The sequence below is a fragment of the Phalacrocorax carbo genome, chromosome 1 (assembly GCF_963921805.1).
Source record: "Phalacrocorax carbo chromosome 1, bPhaCar2.1, whole genome shotgun sequence".
NCBI lineage: Eukaryota > Metazoa > Chordata > Aves > Suliformes > Phalacrocoracidae > Phalacrocorax > Phalacrocorax carbo.
Genome location: NC_087513.1, coordinates 161,803,873 through 161,821,430, shown reverse-complemented (window position 1 = coordinate 161,821,430; position 17,558 = coordinate 161,803,873). Strand labels below are relative to the sequence as shown.

Here is a 17,558-nt window from a genome sequence, read left to right as displayed (position 1 = left end):
TTCTTCCGTTTTTACAGCTGAAAATGAGCCCTGTTCTACGACTATGATATCTTCTGATCCTTTTTATGTGGCAGAAGGGCATATTTACATTTTATCCATCATGATGAACTAAAAGTAAGCCTCAGGAAATGCTTGCACTTGCTAGAGATGACCTTTGGTTTACACTAGAAAGAAAGAGAGGCTTTGGTGCTCGAAGGATGGGTTGCTTTTTATAAGCAGAGCTGACTTGGTACAGCTGTGTTTGAGGTCTGGTTTGAGCATGCTAATGATCAAAAAATGTAGAGGAAAGGAGGCGAGTGATCCTGAGAAGGAAATGGACTGAAGTTTATTTTTTCTTGAAACAGTGTGAGATTTGGCTCTGCTCTGTACCTCCACAACAGAACCTTTATTATACTCTCAGGACTGGCGGTTTTACCATCAACTTCCCACACTCAGTTTCTCAGCATCTCTTGTTAGTTTTCGTCTTCTTTCTTATTTTTAATAGCCCTTTAAAAGAAGAGTGCCAACACTTTCTAGCCATATTTAAGATTGGCAGGTCAAGGAAATAGGAGAAATAATTTATTTTTCCCCTAATTTTATCTCTCACATTGAATTTTTGGCTCAGTTTAGGCAAAGGCTTCCCCAAATGATGGAATATTATGCCGTTACTTGTAAAAGGAGCAGTTGCAGTTTGTAAACCAATTAGTTGCAAGCAATTTGTTTCAGCAAGATTGTGGGAGGAATGACCGTAGAGTGAATGAGCTGCGTGGAAGAGAGCAGTGGCTGTAATGGGAATGGGCTATGAATTACTTTGTTGTGAACAGAAAGGCTTCTGTTAATCTGTTCAGAAAAAAGTGCGAAGCAGTCTGTTTGCCACTTCCTATATGATTTATTTCCTTTTTTTTTTCTGAGACGTAGTTTAGATCTCAGAGACTGTTTGCCCTCTTGGCTTTAGTTAATGTCTCTATTATTTAAATGTCTCCATTATTTAAATAATGGACAAGTCTCCAGAGTTCAGGATAGTTAGGAAGAGGCTTGAATTGTTTCTTGGTTTCAGTTTGGCTTCAAAATAATAGCAAAAAAGTACACTGTTTCATTAGTTACATAGCAGTCAAAGTACTGTCAGACGAAGTAAGAACTTAGTGGTCCAGGATCAACTTACATAATAAAAAAAAGAGAAAACAGGAAATATATATTTTATTATTTAGTTATTTAAATGGCACATCTTAAATGGCTGTTTGCTTCAGCGGGCCCAAAATATAATTTATACATTATGTTCGCTTTATAGCATTAGGCTGCCTAAAGCAATAACACCCAACAGCTGAAGTAAAATGTGTTGTCAAGCAAATAGTGAAAGAGGGAATTAAAGGGAACACCTGTGTCTTGTTATTAGAAATCATATCCATGCTGGACTTATAATAGCCTAAATAATAGAAATTTAGCTAGAAGTAACAAAGCAGATGGAAACATCTGTATATTGTATGCGGTGACAGCTATTGGATGGTAGAGTATCTAGGCCTGTTTTTCCCCTCAGTAAACATTATTTGTATAGTAGTTTTCATCCTTTACATCTTTAACCCTTGAAAAACTTTGATATCTGATGAAGATAGCATAGTTTATATTAAAAGATTAGTAAAGGGAGGCATCCGGTCCTGATATCAAAACACAGGTACAGGTACAAGTCATGTAAATGTCCAGTACAGAAGTACAATGAACATCCTGCTTAGCATAAGTGGAGAATAAAACATTAAAACTTTCTTGAATGTACCATTTTCTCAGTCAGTGAAAAACTCAGAGGAAAAGGGGTTGGATTGCAAGGTATGGCTGAGGTAACAAATGCAGCCGGATTGCCACATCGTCATAAGTCTATGTTTAAGTCAAAGGAATTTAGCTCTCCCTAACATCAGGTGTCTACACTGGAGGAGCAGAGCATGCAAGCAAGCTGTCCCTGCTGTTCTAGTCAGTGCAGTCAAAAGAACAGGGAAACCATTCAGCTGGGCAGGTGTCAGTATCTAGTTTAGTGTGAGCTGAATATCTCTGCAGCCTCCAGCTGTCATGGGAGCTTGGACATTGACCTTGCTTACAGACACTCAGGCTGTAAGACATCTTAAGCCAAGAGTGTGAAACCCAAAGCTGAATCCCACTTTTGTAGTTCCCCTACACACAGATTCACTTCCTAACACCGCAGCAACTGCAGTACATCAGTCGCTCTAACTCTGTCTTAACTTTTAAGAACTCTTTTAGATGCCACCTGACCATGGTGGAAAAAGATTTTTTTTCTGCTAGAGTCGTGTATTTTTGTACATAATATCTTCTCCAGCCAAGATTGCCTTGGAAAATGAAAAGAAACCCAAAAGTAATGATAAAAACACATCATAGGCAATGTGTGAAGCATACAGGACCCTAAAATTAAATATATGACTCTTTTTAAGACGAATTTGAGCAAAAATTCTGCAAAATAGAATTCTTAAGAAGTGTCCCCTCTTTATAGAACACTTAAAGGAATCCAGTGCAATAAATCTCTTAAATCCATTTTCTTTTTCATCCTTCTGAGATGTAGCATGAAATATTATTTCTTTTTTTCAGCTGGAAGGTGTTCTGTACTTTGCAGCAGGCTGAGATGGTTGCACACTGGGTACATCGGACCAGAATAGCATTAAGATGCTACAATAGCAGATGCTAAATGAAACCTTGAGGTAGATTAAGTTAACAGTACATGGGATGATGAAAAAATACTTTCTGGGAGTGTTTAATTACATGTATTATGCTTTTTGAGACATGAAAATGTTCCAAGAGGATATATTTGGAGTGTGACTAAGAACTGACTTCTTGCATATACAGACAAGTTAAGCTTCTAAACTGGTGTTCTGCCTCACTCTGTGGTTTACATCTAATGCTTCCACAGAAAATGTAGCCTAATGCACCTATCCAATAGTGGAACTTCCTTCTGACAAAAGAGTTTCTTCCTCAGACCATCTATGCAATCCGCGATTGTATTCATGTTTCTGAATTCATTTTTACAACTTTTTGACATAGGTGTAACAGCTTTATATGGTACTGGTCTTCACATAAATACAGAAATTTTTTTTTTAATTCTCCCAGCGTAGTTGTCTCAATGATTTCTTACAGATGATCTACAGAGGTCCCATTTTGCTTAACGTGATGGCTTTGAGTTGCTTTCTGGGCATAGCTATGACTAAGCACACTTACTGTTAAGAGATTCTTTGATGCAAGAACAGTCATCTTAATTGCAGAAACAGTAATTTATTTTACTCTAGCTTTTCCCTTCATTCTGCTGAATTTATTAGTAAGAAAGTGAGAGTCATGCACTCTTCTATTCTTCATCCAGCTATTGAGCATGTTATATAATAAAAAGGAAACATACCACTAATGAAATTACATTTCTTAATGTATTATTCACCAATCTCCAGGGTTTCAGCGCTATTTTGTATTGCTAAACACCTACTACATTCATTATTTAACATGCAACAAAAATGCAGACAAACCAGGCCATTTGGGTGGTAGATCAGAAGACACAGAATATGAATTGGCAAAAGAATGTCTTTTCATATGAAATCTTATTATGCTCTACCACCAAATTTTCAGAAACACTGCAAAGAGCAAATCTCTCTTTTAAAAAATGCCTTGCAGACCAGCTTTCCCCAAAATAAAACTAATCTGTTGTCTTCTCACCTATTTATCTTCTTCCTCATTTGGAAGGTAGCCATGGCTCTGTCCTGTCTTTAGTCTGTGAGGCCACCTCCCTGTTTTCTGACCTTCCTTTCTCTGCATTTCCCAGGATACTTACACCTCCCTAGATCTCTTAGTCTCTGATATATATTGCCTGTACATATCAGTGACAGCTGTTGGCTTGTTCTGTGGCATAATGCTGCCTGGTGTACTTTGCTGACAGATTCTGCTTGTGAGCCTTTGTGTACTGTTCTTCAAATCCTTGCTGGTGACCAACTTCGTAAAGCTGATGAAGGCAGGAAAACTACAGAAAAGGAAAAAGAATAAAGATAAGAAAAGTAATGCTTTCTCTAATCCAGTGAAGTTCACTGTTGAAAAGGGGAAATTTAATGTTTTCTGTGTTTTGTACCACTTGAGTATGACAGACCCCAGGGCTCATACCTCACATTCTGTCTAAATGTCTCCAGTAATGACACAGTCCAGCTACCCCTTTTACAGAAACTTGGGGTTTTTTCTAGATCCTGTGCCATTGGTTATGGATGGGCTATGCTCGTTTATGGCCTTAATAACCAATCTTTGTATTTCAGTTAGGGTCTAACACTCCTTTAAGGACTTCAGTCTTCTAAAGCTTCATGATGTGTTGAGGGGTCCATGGCAGCTTGTGTCCTAGCCACTCATATGACATGTTTTTTTAAGTCAAGATCCCAACCTCTGAGATATTTCTTTATGAAGTCACTATAAAACCTAAAATTCTTTCCACTTGAAAGCTTTTTCTACGTGAGATGGTCTGGCTGAGACTGTCATGTTCCTTTGTCTTCAGAAAACCTCAGGGCAGAGTGCCATGCCATCCATGTATCCATTTTCTTTCTGTCTCAGCTTGTCCCACCATTATTTCTTCATGGTTCTGGTCCCTTTAGTGGTCTGAATTATATTTTACTCCTTTGTGTGCCCTTTCATGACCTTGGCATGTTTTCTAAAAACCCAGTGATTGTTGACCTGTGTGTCAGAATATTAGCTTTCACCTAAAAATAGAATATTTGGAACTTTCATAGTTAATGGTGGGGAGGGGGGAGAAACAACCCCAAACAAAACTGTTGCCCACCTAAGCCCCAGAGATTCCAAAACCCGAAGAAGGCGGCTCCAAAGCCATCAGTGTAATGCCCCAAATTTAAAAAGCTGTGGAACAAAAATGAGCCTGATTTTGGAGGAACTGACGCATGTTTAGGAGTCATCTAGGCAGCCTACATGCCGCATCACAATCACATGACTCACGTTAATAAAAAAAGAAGGGTAGTTGTTGTAAGTGACTCCCTTCTGAGGGGAACGGAGGGTCCAGTACGCTGACCAGACCCTACCCACAGGGAAGTCTGCTGCCTCCCTGGGGCCAGGGTAAGAGATGTCACTAGAAAACTCCTTTGTCTGGTAAGTTCCTCAGACTATTACCCACTGTTGGTTCTTCATGTCGGCAGAGAAGAGGTAGCAAAGAGAAGTCCAAAGGCAATCAAAAGGGATTTAAGAGCCTTGGGGTGGCTGGTTGAAGAATCAGGTGCTCAAGTAGTATTTTCTTCTTTCAGTAGTGGGGAAGAATACTGAATGGAACAGGCAGGCCCACCTCATCAGCACGTGACTCCAAGGCTGGTGTCATTGGCGGAACTTTGGATTTTATTTCTCACAGGTCTACTGACATCCAATGGGATGCACCTTTCTCAGAAGGGGAAAAGGGTTTTTGCTCAGGAGCTAGCAGGGCTGATTGATAGAAAGGACAATATCAGGCTAGTCAGTGACGATCAATGGGATGGCACGCCGAGATTCAAGGAGCTGCATGCTCGTGAGATTCTTCAGACTTCCATGTGGCAATGGGCACAATGAAGTGCACTTGAAGTGTTCCTACACAAATGCATGCAGCACGGGGAACAAACGAGGAGCTGGAAGCCTTGGCCAGGTCCCAGAGATATGACAGCATGAGCATAAATGAAACCTGGTAGAATGAGTCCTGTGACTGGTGTGCCATGATGGATGGTTACAGGCTCTTCAGAAGGGATAGGCAGGGCAGGGGATGGCATTTTATGTAGTGGAGGAGCTGGAGAGTGTGGAGCTTGCACTTGGCAATGGCACAGTTGAGACTCTCTGGGTGACGATTAAGGGACAGACAAATAAAGTGGATATTGTCATGGGAGTCTGCTATAGACCACCCAGCCAGGATGATGACACTGATGAGTTATTCTTTAAGGAACTAAGGGACGCCTCTAACTCATCTGCTCTGGTCCTTATGGGGGACTTCAACTTGCCAGATGTCAACTGGGAATACCACACAGCTGGGACAAACAGGTCCAGAAGATTCCTAAGCCATCTGGATGATAACTTCTTGGTACAGGTACTAAGGGAACCGGCCATGAAAGGTGTCTTGCTCGATTTGTTGCTTATTAACAGAGAGGGTCTTGTGGGTGAAGTGGGAATTGGTGGTTGCCTTGGCCACAGTAACCACGAAGCAGTCAAGTTTAAATTCTACTGTTACAGGGGGAAAACTGCCAGCAAGACCTCAACTCTGGATATGAGGAGAGCAAATTTCAGGTTGCTCAGGGCACTGCTTAGTAAGGTTCCCTGGGGAAAAGCTTTTGAAGGTGCTGGGGTCCATCACTGCTGGTCACTTTTTCAGTACCACCTCCTAAGAGCAGAGGAGCAGGCAATTCCAAAATGCAGGAAGTCAGGCAAGTGAGGCTGAAGACCGGCTTGGCTAAGCAGGGATCTTTTTGTAGAAATAAGAAGAAAAAAGAAAGTATATGGCCAGTGGAAGCAAGGTCAGGTAACATGGTAGGACTATAGGGATGCTGTTCACCACTGCAGGGAGGAAATTCATGTGGCCAAAGCTCAGTTGGAGTTGAAGCTGGCCAGCACTGTGAAGGAAAATAAAATGGGCTTTTAAAATATGTTAATGGAAAAAGGCAGCCCAGAAATAACATTGGCCCGTTACTTGGTGAGCATGGTCACCTCACAAACAGGGACATAGACAAAGCACAGTCATTTAATGCTTTGTTCACCTTCATCTTCAACACCGATGATGGCGTCTGGGCTGGAGAGCCATGACTGTGGGAATGATAAACCCCCAATCAATGCTGACCTTGTACAGGACTTTCTGCTCCAGCTGGATCCCTCTAAGTCAATGGTGGCTGATGTCATAGCAAGAGTTCTTTCAGTGATTTTCAATGCTCTTGGGAATCTGGAGAGGTCCCAGTTGATTGGAAGCTGGCAAATGTTGCCCCAATCTTCAGGAAGGGCAACAGGGATGACCCCAGTAACTACAGGCCTGTCAGTCTCACTTCTGTACCTGGTAAAATTATGGAGAAGATTATTCTGGGAGTTATTGAAAAACACCTGAAAGACAATGCAGTCATTGGTCCTAGCCAGCACGCGTTCACAAGGGGAAAGTCCTGCTTAACAAACTTAATTTCTTTCTATGACAAGGTCACCCACCTATTGACCAAGGTAAGTCAGTCATTGTAATCTTTTTGGATTTCAGTAAAGCTTTCAGTACTGCCTCTCACAGTATCCTCCTGGACAAAACGCCCAGCACACAGCTGGAGAAACACGTAATGCAGTGGGTGAGCAATTGGCTGATGGGTCGGGCTCAAAGGGTCACAGTAAATGGGGTTACATCAGGCTGGGGCCAGTCACTAGCAGGGTTCTGTAGGGATCCATCTTAGGGCCAGTTCTCTTTAATCTCTTCATAAATGACTTGGATGCAGGCCTGGAAGGAATACTAATTAAGTTTGCTGATGACACAAAATTGGGAGGAGCTGCTGACACTCGAGGGCAGAGAGGCCCCGCAGAGAGACCTAGACAAATGAGAGAGCTGGGCAGTCACCAACCATATGAAGTTTAACAAGGGCAAGTGCCGGGTTTTGCACCTGGGGCACGGCCACCCTGGATGTACGTACAGACTGGGGAACGAGAGGCTGGAGAGCAGCTCTGCAGAGAGGGACCTGGGGGTTCTGGTCAATGGCAAGTTGAACGTGAGCCAACAGAGCGCCCTGGCAGCCAAGAGGGCCAACCATGTCCTGGGGTGCACCAAGCACTGTCCTGATAGTCAGTTGAGGGAAGTGGTTGTCCCACTCTACTCTGCGCTGGTGCAGCCTCACTGTGAGTGCTGTGTGCAGTTTTGGGCACCACAGTACACTAAGGCTTTAGAGGGGAAGCCGTATGATGAGCAGGTAAAGTCACTTGGTTTGTTCAGCCTGGAGGAGACTGAGGGGACACCTCATTGTGGTCTACAGCTTCCTCACAAGGGGAAGAGGAGGAGGGGCAGGCGCTGATTTCTTCTCTCTGGGGACCAATGACAGGACCCGAGGGAATGGCAGGAGGATGTGCCAGGGGAGGTTTAGGTTGGGTATTAGGAGAAAGCTCTTCACCCAGGGGGTAGTCAGGCTCCCCAGGGAGGCAGTCACGGCGCCAAGCCAGACACTATTCAAGAAGCATTTGGACAATGCCCTCAGAGACGCGGTGTGAATTTGAGGTTGTCCTGTGCAGGGACAGGAGTTGGACTTGATGATCCTTGTGGGTTCCTTCCAACTCAGGACATTCTATGACTCTGTGGTTCTGTGATTCCATGATTGCTGAAGGCTGCTGGCTGGCAAGGCAGCAGTGGGAGCACTCGCAGTGGAACCCCCGCTGTGGAGTTAGCCTCATGCCAGCTTTTCCCCATATGGTGGTAGCAGCACAACCTGCAAATGCTCCACTGAGATTCCTGCTAGGTAAGTGTCAATGTATTTCATTTTGCAGGTGAGCCCCAGCGCAAATTATACTAGCAAGGATTCCCAAAATGGGTATTTGAGAAGGACAGCATTAGAGCATAATGATGGATATTGCAATGGATATGTTAATACTTAATTAGATAACCTAGTTATAGACATCTCTATAGCACTCATTACCAAAGCAGCTGTGATCTGATTATATCAGCAATCTGAACTTTATCAAATCATTAACTTACGGCATTAACAGTTTGGGAAGGGAATCACAACATAAAATGGTTGGCATTGCTGTTATTGTAATATATGACATAGCACAGTTGCAACTGATAATTAACCATGTGATCAATCCTTATTAAGGTTAATACCTGTATGTTTGTCAACTGTAGATCATTAGAGTTTTAAATAACATGATGCTTAGGACGTGATACCCTGGCTGAAATGTAATCTCAGGAAGAAGGTTTATAACTGTGAATCATCTTACGGTCTTTTGGAAGCAAAGTGCAGTGCATGTGTTACCGTGTGCCTTATGACACAGTTGGATGCTGTACATGAAATAACATGGCCCCTGTTTGACAGTGCCACCTGGAATAGGTGCCAGAAAACATGTGCTTGACAGTCTGTGAAGGAACTCCTGCAAGCCAGGTAGGACTGGTGTGTTCCTGAAAACAACTAAAACATGTCCAACACTGCTATAATTTGGGAACTCTGGACGGATGTGGATTGAAAAATACACTTCTTTCACCCTCTGTCCACCCCTGTGAAGAACTCGTGTTTTGCTGTGCTGAGAGTGCCAATGCACTGGACTGGCATGTTAGAAATTCTGGTTAGTAACTACCTGCATCGGGTCTGGAGGGTGGCACTCCTGTTAGGTGGGGCTGAAATCTGGATTGTGTTTGTTTTTCCAAATCAGTTGTGTAGTTCTTCAAGAAAATTTTTTCTAACTCACTAGAACTGAATGGCCTCATTTAGGGTTACAGACTGAGTCAGCTTTCTGCTAACATTCCTTGAGTGAAATGTACTGCTTCTGAAAGGGCTGACAGCAGTAGAAGCTGAATTCATTTGCTTATCCACAAAACAGGTTCTGTGGAATCAGTGTCACAACACGTTTGCTGACAGATATATCTAGTCATGGTTTTGTTTTGGTTTTTTACACTTGAAAAGTATGATGTCTAAAGTGAAGGGAGTTTTTCAACCTCATGACCCATAACCTGGTGATCATTCAACTTCAAATCTGCAGCAATCTGCACCTGCATTTTTTTTGTGTGTGAAACAAAAGAAGCCAATTCATTGAACTGAGAGCATCAACTCGTTTTATGTATGCCCCAAACAAGCCTTGCTCACAAATATCATGAGAGAACTAACATTGTGAAGGCATAAGTCACGTTATTTATCACTCTCCTTCAGCAGATCCAATATTTTTCATGTTGTCCTGTAACATTTCCAAAAGAAAAACCTGAAAAGGACAGCATGATTGTTAGCATATTCCCAATCAACATCCCAATTTAGCTCTTTTTAATTTCATCTTTAATATATCTTCTTTTAATCCAGAAAGAGACTGTCTTTCCTGTCTGCACTCCCCAAAAGATATTAATTCAAAATCACATTAAGGCAAAGACTCTAAGTCACTCAAGAGGAATAAAGGTATAAAATCCCAGTAATTACATTTTTTCTTCCCACCACTGTGGTCCCGCAGTGAAACGGAAAGAATAGGACATCCCATGGGGTCCCTTATAAAACAGTGCTAACATCACAGAATCCCAAAGGCACAGGAAAATGTGATAAAACCATACCATAAAACCTATGTTTTATCTGTTCATAAGAAACTCATAGATGCCTGTGACACTCAGGCTTTTATCTCATCCTCCGAAATACTTCTTTCCCTGGCATCTAGCAGAACATTTCTAACCATTATTTGGGCACCTCGGTGTCCAACTGAAAAAAAGATTTCCTTACATATCTCAGACTGGCAGAGCTTGTGTTGTGGGTGACTGTGCAAAAGTGGTGTCATCTGTTATTTTCCTATCTGATTTTTTGTTTGGTAACATTTTGGGGTTTTGCAACTCTGTTATTTTGAATATTTTGTGAACATGCTTCAGTTTAAATGAACCAAAGATAGTCACTGCTTAGTGGATGCTGTGGTGCTTTGCAATGACACTGGCAGGTTCTTCCGACTGGGTGGCATAAGCATGCATATTGAAGAAAGCCTTAATGACCCTGATCCAATGAAATGTTAATAGAAGTCTAATAGTAAAAGCCAACACTGTCTTACTAATTTCAGTAAATTAATGCAAAGATTTATTGTCTTCTGGATTGAGACTAGAGTGGATTGCTGCATTTGGCATACAGATTCGACTGAGAGACATTCTCCATACTTAACTTTTTTTTTTAACTTCTTTGTGTACATTTCTGGGGAGTGAAGAACGTTTCTAGATGCCTGTGCAAGCATTTTGTTTTGCCTAAGGTATTTTCCAAGACAGGAAAAAAGATCAAAGCTACCACACCCCAAATTAAATTTGCAGTTTTCATTCAAAAGATGCAAAAGGGTGATTTTGGTGCTTTTACCACAAAACTAAAAGCTAAGCTCTCCTCTGCCCTGTGAAAACCCACTATCTCTGCATGCGAAGTAGGTGACTAAATCCATGAAATGTGAGGAAAACTATTTTAAGAAGGAGGAGGGTGGTAGCCTGAGAACCAGATTCTTTGTTCAATTCAGCTCCCATAAACACAAAGAGAAAGAATTTGGATCCTTATGCAGAATATCACTCAGTTTACGCTCATAAACTGAGTCGAGGTTCCTCTTAAGATTTCATTTTTATTTAAAAACAGAGAAAGTCATCTTTTAGTACTGCTAGGGACAGAGGTTTTTGGGTTTTTTGATGGTGTCCAACTCCAGGTGTCCAGAGACTATTTTGTGAATACTCTTATTCCCATTAGTAGGATTAAACAAGCTTTTTAAGTTGACAGGTTTAATACAATATTAAGTAATCTATTAATTTGAGTAAAAGTGGAGAATGTCTGTGGAACTCTTGAGTAGGATATAGGAAAGAAAGTTTTGTGGGCGCCTTACCTCCCATATATGTTCATCGAAAGATGGCTCAGATCATTAAGGGACACTGTAGAAGTAAGCATCCTAGGTATCTTTGAGCGTTGATGTGAGGAGTGTGCATGGAAATTCAACACCTTTCACACTTACCAGATTCAAATTCACTGTACTTTATAGCTGTAACAGGAAGAAAGCACACCACATCAAACTACAGCAACTGGCTTATTTTGTAATCTTTACTCAGAAGAAGAAAAAAGATTAATAATCTTGGAGTAAAAATGACAGTTGAGGGGGTGAGTTGATGCCAAGACACAAGGAACACTGTGCACCCTTACATTGCAACGGGCTTTGTGGGTTTGTTTTGCTTCTAGCACTTGCATTTGTGTTGTTAGTTTGCCATCCATCCCAGGTGCCGCTGCAGAAATGAGCAGTTTGTGAGTGAAGAAAAAAAGAAAAGTTACCATCAGGGACATGGCACAGAAATCCAAAAATATGGAATGAAATAAATGGCAAAATCTTCTCTTTGTTTACATGCCAAATTCTAGCTAAAGAAATCAACTGCAGCTTGACAAGGGTCCTGCCAGAATTTCTCTGCAATCAATTCAAAATTCAAACTTTGTCTTGGAGACCCTGTGATTTTATTGCCACTCATGTGCATCCCAAGTAAGCCACCAGTGTCTAAACATTTCATACACTGGGCAATTTGTCAGATTCTGAAGATGACACCATAATTCCCTTAGCATATTTTTGTATTAAGTAATGTTTTCTGCACTGTATTCGGTACCATGTGTTCTGCATACAAATAAGCTCCAACGTTAAATGCTTCTGTGAAGTGCTTTTCACCTTATTTGTAAATAACTTCAGAACAATAAGGGCAGGTGGGGTGAGTAAGCGAAAGAGCTTCTCTTTTCAGTAACTAACATATGAAAAAAGCAATAATTTCCTGGGTTTCTGAAAAACAAATATCCTTTCATGTTTACTGAATACCATCTTTGAGCAATACTGGCACTGGAACACTATGCAAGGCAGACCAAAAGAGCCCAAATAGTAGATAGGAGAGAACAGCCTCTCAGAACGGTATGGGAAGTGTTTCCCCATACGGAGAAGGAATGGAAGCATCTTAAACATCATAGCACTGCTATGTATTCATTCCTTTGATTGATTCCCAAGCTTTCATTCAGTTGAAATATGGCCTTAAAAACAACTCAGCGCTCATGTGAACAGAATACAAGTAGAGCACATTTTGGAATCTGTTGCAGGTATCTTTGGTTTTGGTGGGGTTTTTATATTTCCCGAATTAGGAACCAGGCTTTAGAAATATGAGGAAAGTTTCATGAACAGGTCTGGTTTCATAATGACCTTCTCCAGCATTCCTTTCAAAGGATGTCATAACTCTGATTTATCTCAGTTAAAATGAAATTATTTAGCTTCACAACTGACCCACAAGATGGGTCTTTGTGTTTTATCATGTTTCCAGCAATTTACCCTTCCATCTTGGTGTGTGGCAGTTGCAGAACTCACGCACACCTTCTTCCTCCTTCCTTCAAGTAGAGTAAATGCGATTTTTTTCAGGCCATAGAAGTAAATCAAGAAATTATTATTCTTTCGGTTGTGGGAATGCTTACCTGCAAGGCTACAATAAAATTGTAGGAAGGAATGTAGTTTTCTCAAGTTTACAAAAATGCTTACTGGAATAGAATGAATTCAGATTTTCCTAAGCAAAATTCTTTTCCTATATTCTAGTACCAGAAACTGCAAGGAGTTTCAATTGCTGGGAACATACAAATCTACCTATAGTGTTCCAGTGTTATTTTGTGGCTTAAAAAAATTGAAACATCCAAATATGGTTAGGTATTTGGTATGAAACAGCTGGCAGCCATCTTAAAAACTTTTGTATTCCCTCAAAAAGTTATGGTAGGTTTTGAAACGACTCTGCTCAGAGCTATGGACATGTAAGCAGAAATAAAAAATATAGTGCTTACAGAGAAACACACAGTGCAAAACTGAAAAATAAAAGGTTAACCTTGTTTCCATATGAGGGTTAAAAAGTGCTGAAGTTCAGTTGAGCGAAAATGTTCCATTTGTGTCAACCTGTATATTTTAACAAAAAAACTCCTCTAAGGAGAGTAGTTTGGTAAATTGTAAATAAAACTATTCGCATTGAGAATTACTGTAGTATATGTTACTATGCAGATCACTTGAGAAAAGAGGTATAAAATGATACCTTGCTTTCTTTCAGGAATTGAAAAAATGGTTATGAAAACCTTTAATGGAATTTGTTCAATTCCTATATTTAAAAGAATGAAGTAATGGAAAACATGTATCTACTTCTTCACAGAATTTCACAAAGGGAGGAGATCTCGATGACAAGAGTTATGGTTTTGGTGATGGGAAAAGTAGGCATCTTTTATTTGTCTAGTTAAAACAGATGGAAGATACTGTTAGTCCACAGCAGTGGAGTATACAAAAAACAATTCATAGGGAGAGGTTTGCCAATCCAAATAATGCTTACGGGAAATTGTATCTGGGGTTATTTTCAAAGCTCATTTATTTGCTGGGTATTCATGACTGCTATATGTACTCTGACAGATTATTCTAAATGGAAAACCCCAGTTCAAAGAGGACAGAAGTAGATGAGAATTTTTTTTGAAAGGTGTTCTAAGTAAATAATTTGTAGGCTTAGCCTCTCCATATTCAGTGGCATAAGAGGCTGCAAGTAGTGTGATGTGATGTCATTGTACATTTTCGTTTTCTCTTTAGGCTTGGTAGAGAAATATCTCGCTGTTTACTGGGAATAGAGTGTGGGAACCAGTAAGTAGTGTAACGAATGGATAGACATCTGAGATTAACACATGCTGTTATGAAATGCAAAGGTGTGAGAAGGGAATTTGGAGCAAAAATAAAAGTAAAAAAGGAGAGTGAGAAGAAATTTATAAAAAGATGGAAGAATGAAAGTAAAAGAATGCAAAGTAAAAGGGAAATAAAAGATAAAGTTTTATTGAAAGCTATTTCAAGTCTTCACTTCTGTAATGGTCATTTCTAATCTTCATTTGGCTTTGATGCTTTTTTCAGTCGACTTTCTCTGTGCCAGTTCTTTGTTAGCTGTTCAAATAGCACAGAGATGCTTCTCTCCATTTTTCTTATTCTGTTCTCTTTACATTTGTAATCTCTTTTCTGAAGAAAAAGTATGGCTCCTGAGGGTATTACTTCACTTGTTTTTCAGGATTCTGCTAATGAAAGGGTGGTTTCTTAGAAGCTCTGATAATCAAACCCAGTTGTTCTTGTGCCTAATTTTCTACTCCACTTTCAACATACTTTCACTCTGGATGCTTTCTGGGCCTAAGTTTCTGTTACTGCCAGTATGTCACTGTGGTTTGTGTTCAGGCTAGTTTAAGGTTATGGTCTTTCCAGTCCTAATGGTCTTCTCATTGATTTTGAAGAGGACTTAGGTAAGAGTGCCAACCTTCCTTCTCTGGAAGCTGCATACTGGAAAAGCTGAAGCCTGACTTCTGTTTTAGACACAGGTAAAGACCATGGGCACAGCCTGCATGGGGCAGTTAGACAGGGCAAACAGAGCTCCAGAAGCATTTCAAAGCCAGAGAGGACAGTGATCCTCACGTTGTCATACCATAACACTGCAACAGGGGCTGAGGGCTGGGCAGGGGTTATTTGGGTCCCAGGATGGCCACCCCGTAACACCATCATCAGAAGCCCCCACTGTCTCGTGTCCTCCCGCAGGTGTGAATGACTTTACCCAGCAGCACGTGGCATGATAAGAGCATGGGAGCAACATTAGAACATCTTTGTGAGAAGGAAAGAAAAGCACATACAAAAAGCTTTCTATTTTGGCCAAAGTTTCGTCAGTTAAAGATACTTCTTGCCCACTTGGTAGTTCAGTTGAACTGAATTAACCTTTACTTAAATGAAGTCATACAGCTTTGTATTTGCTAGGGATCAAGAGTATACACACACACACACACGCACACACGCACAGAGTGACAGTGACACAGCTAAAACAGCAATCTAATCTTCCTTCTTTAAAAAGTCATTTGTTTTGCATTAAGTTCAACTTTTCCCTTGTCATAAATATAAATAAATTCAGTTTAGGCAAAAGATACTAATTTATTTACTTTGGTCACTAAATTTATACCCGCAGCTTCTTTATTTATAATCTTAAATTGGGGTAGCTCAGCATTCTATTGAGAACAAAATGGTAGTCAAGGAGAGAATGAATTCTGAGGCACTTGAGAGGGAAATAACTGAAACTAGCTGTGAAAAACATAGAAAAGGAAATGCAGTGCAGATGAGTGTGAGGTACTTTACATTCAAAGCAGAGATCAAAGCATTGTGAATTTTAATTAATTATAATGACCTACAGAAACTATGGCAAGGTCTCTGGAATTATTCAGCCCTGGCAACCAGAATGTGTTTAGATTTTGTTTTATTTAGAGTTCAAGTTAAGAAGAAGCACTGCTAGCAGTCATTGCACCCTTTGTGTGGAGGAAGCACTGTGGAGAACTTTGTTTGTCTGAGCAGTGCCTGTTGCAGTTCTCCACGTTGTGGCGTTGGAAAATAGTGTTGCTTAGGTTTTCCCCCTTTTTTTCATTTTTCTTTTTTTCTCTTTCCTTTCCTCTCTCTTTCCTTTTTCCTCTTTCCTAGAATTGTAGAATCAATCACAGAACAGTCCAGGTCGAAAGGGACCCCAACAGATCATCTTGTCCAGACTTTTGGTGGAAAGGGAGCTTAGATGAGATTATCCAAGGACCCTGTTCAATCACATCTTGAAAACCTTGAGCAGTGGGGACTCCACCACATCTGTGGGGAGGTTGTAGCAGTGAATGATTGTTTTCAATGGAAAAAATTTCTCATGGTGAGATGAAAACTCTCCCAGTGCAACTTGTAGTTGTTGTCCCTTGTTTTCTCCCTGTGCTCCTGTGAAGAGAGAGCTTCTGTCCTCTTTGTAGCTGCCCTTTGAGTACTGGAACACTGTGAAGAGTTCCTGACTGAGCCTTCTCTTCTCCATGGAGAAAAGACCTAACTCTTTCAGTCTTTCCTCACAGGGCAGGTTCTCCACCCCTTTGATCATCTTCATGGCCCTCCTTTGGACCGTCTCCAGTCTATACGCATCTTTTTTGAACAGTGAGGACCAGAACAGGACACAATTTTCCAGGTGCACTCCTCTTTCTTCTTTTCTCTTTCCCTTTCCCTTCATTTTATTACTGAAATAAAGAGGTCTGCTTAATTCTTATTCTTTAGTTTTATGTTCTGGTGATTTTCTTAGTCTTTTTTTTCCCTTCAAAAAAAAGAATGAAAACTTGAACTTTTAAGGCATCTGAAGGTAGATAACAAGTAAGGCCATCCACTCACTATTTCAGTGCTCTGTTGAAGTCTTGTTTAGAGTCTTCTCTAAAGAGAGTTTTGAGTCTCTGGAGCCTAGTTCACAATGTTTAAATGGATAAGGTTGTCAATACTGGGACTCAAGCTTTTGAAATGTTTCAAAGAGGACGATTCTTCATTTCTTAAGGTCTATCTTTGAAAAGATAGGTATTTTTTTCAAAAGAAGACAAAATTAATTAGACTGTTACGATAGAATAGTTGTACTTGCTTTCTTTTAAGCCTAAAAAGTGCAAATACATTTTGCATTGAAACAAAAAAAGGTCTCAGCTGGGAAAAAGTTTAGAACTTAGATTTGCTTCTTTCCTAAGAAGGTTGTATCCCTGGATAACCAACCCGTAATTAGCAGCATTAAGGGGCACAGTACCCAGACCAGTACATAAAAGCTGTTTGGAAATTACATCTACACTATTTGTATATGTGATTAAGTTCTGAATTAGCTGTAATCTCTCAGGGAAAAAAAAGATTTAAATGTCACTGTGGACGGTTCAGCGAAGACATCTGTTCAGTGCACCCTTGCAGCCAAAGGCAAAATGTTATGTGCCTTTTATTTCAGTGGAAGATATACACAAGAGAGAATGACAGGCGCAGGCTCAGGGTGCCGAACACCTGCTTGAGATGTCTTGTCTTTGGCCCCAGTAAGAGAGGATATGAGACTAGGCGACCCATTGACTTGTCCCAGTATGACAATTTATATGTTCCCATAA

At 40.6% G+C, this 17,558-nt stretch overlaps 1 protein-coding gene across 1 annotated transcript in view; it reads left to right on the top strand.

Annotated features, from left to right (window-relative positions):
* Window positions 1-17,558, top strand: part of GPC6 (glypican 6) — a 788,463-nt gene that overhangs the window by 460,230 nt on the left and 310,675 nt on the right. The gene's annotated exons all lie outside the window — the stretch shown is intronic.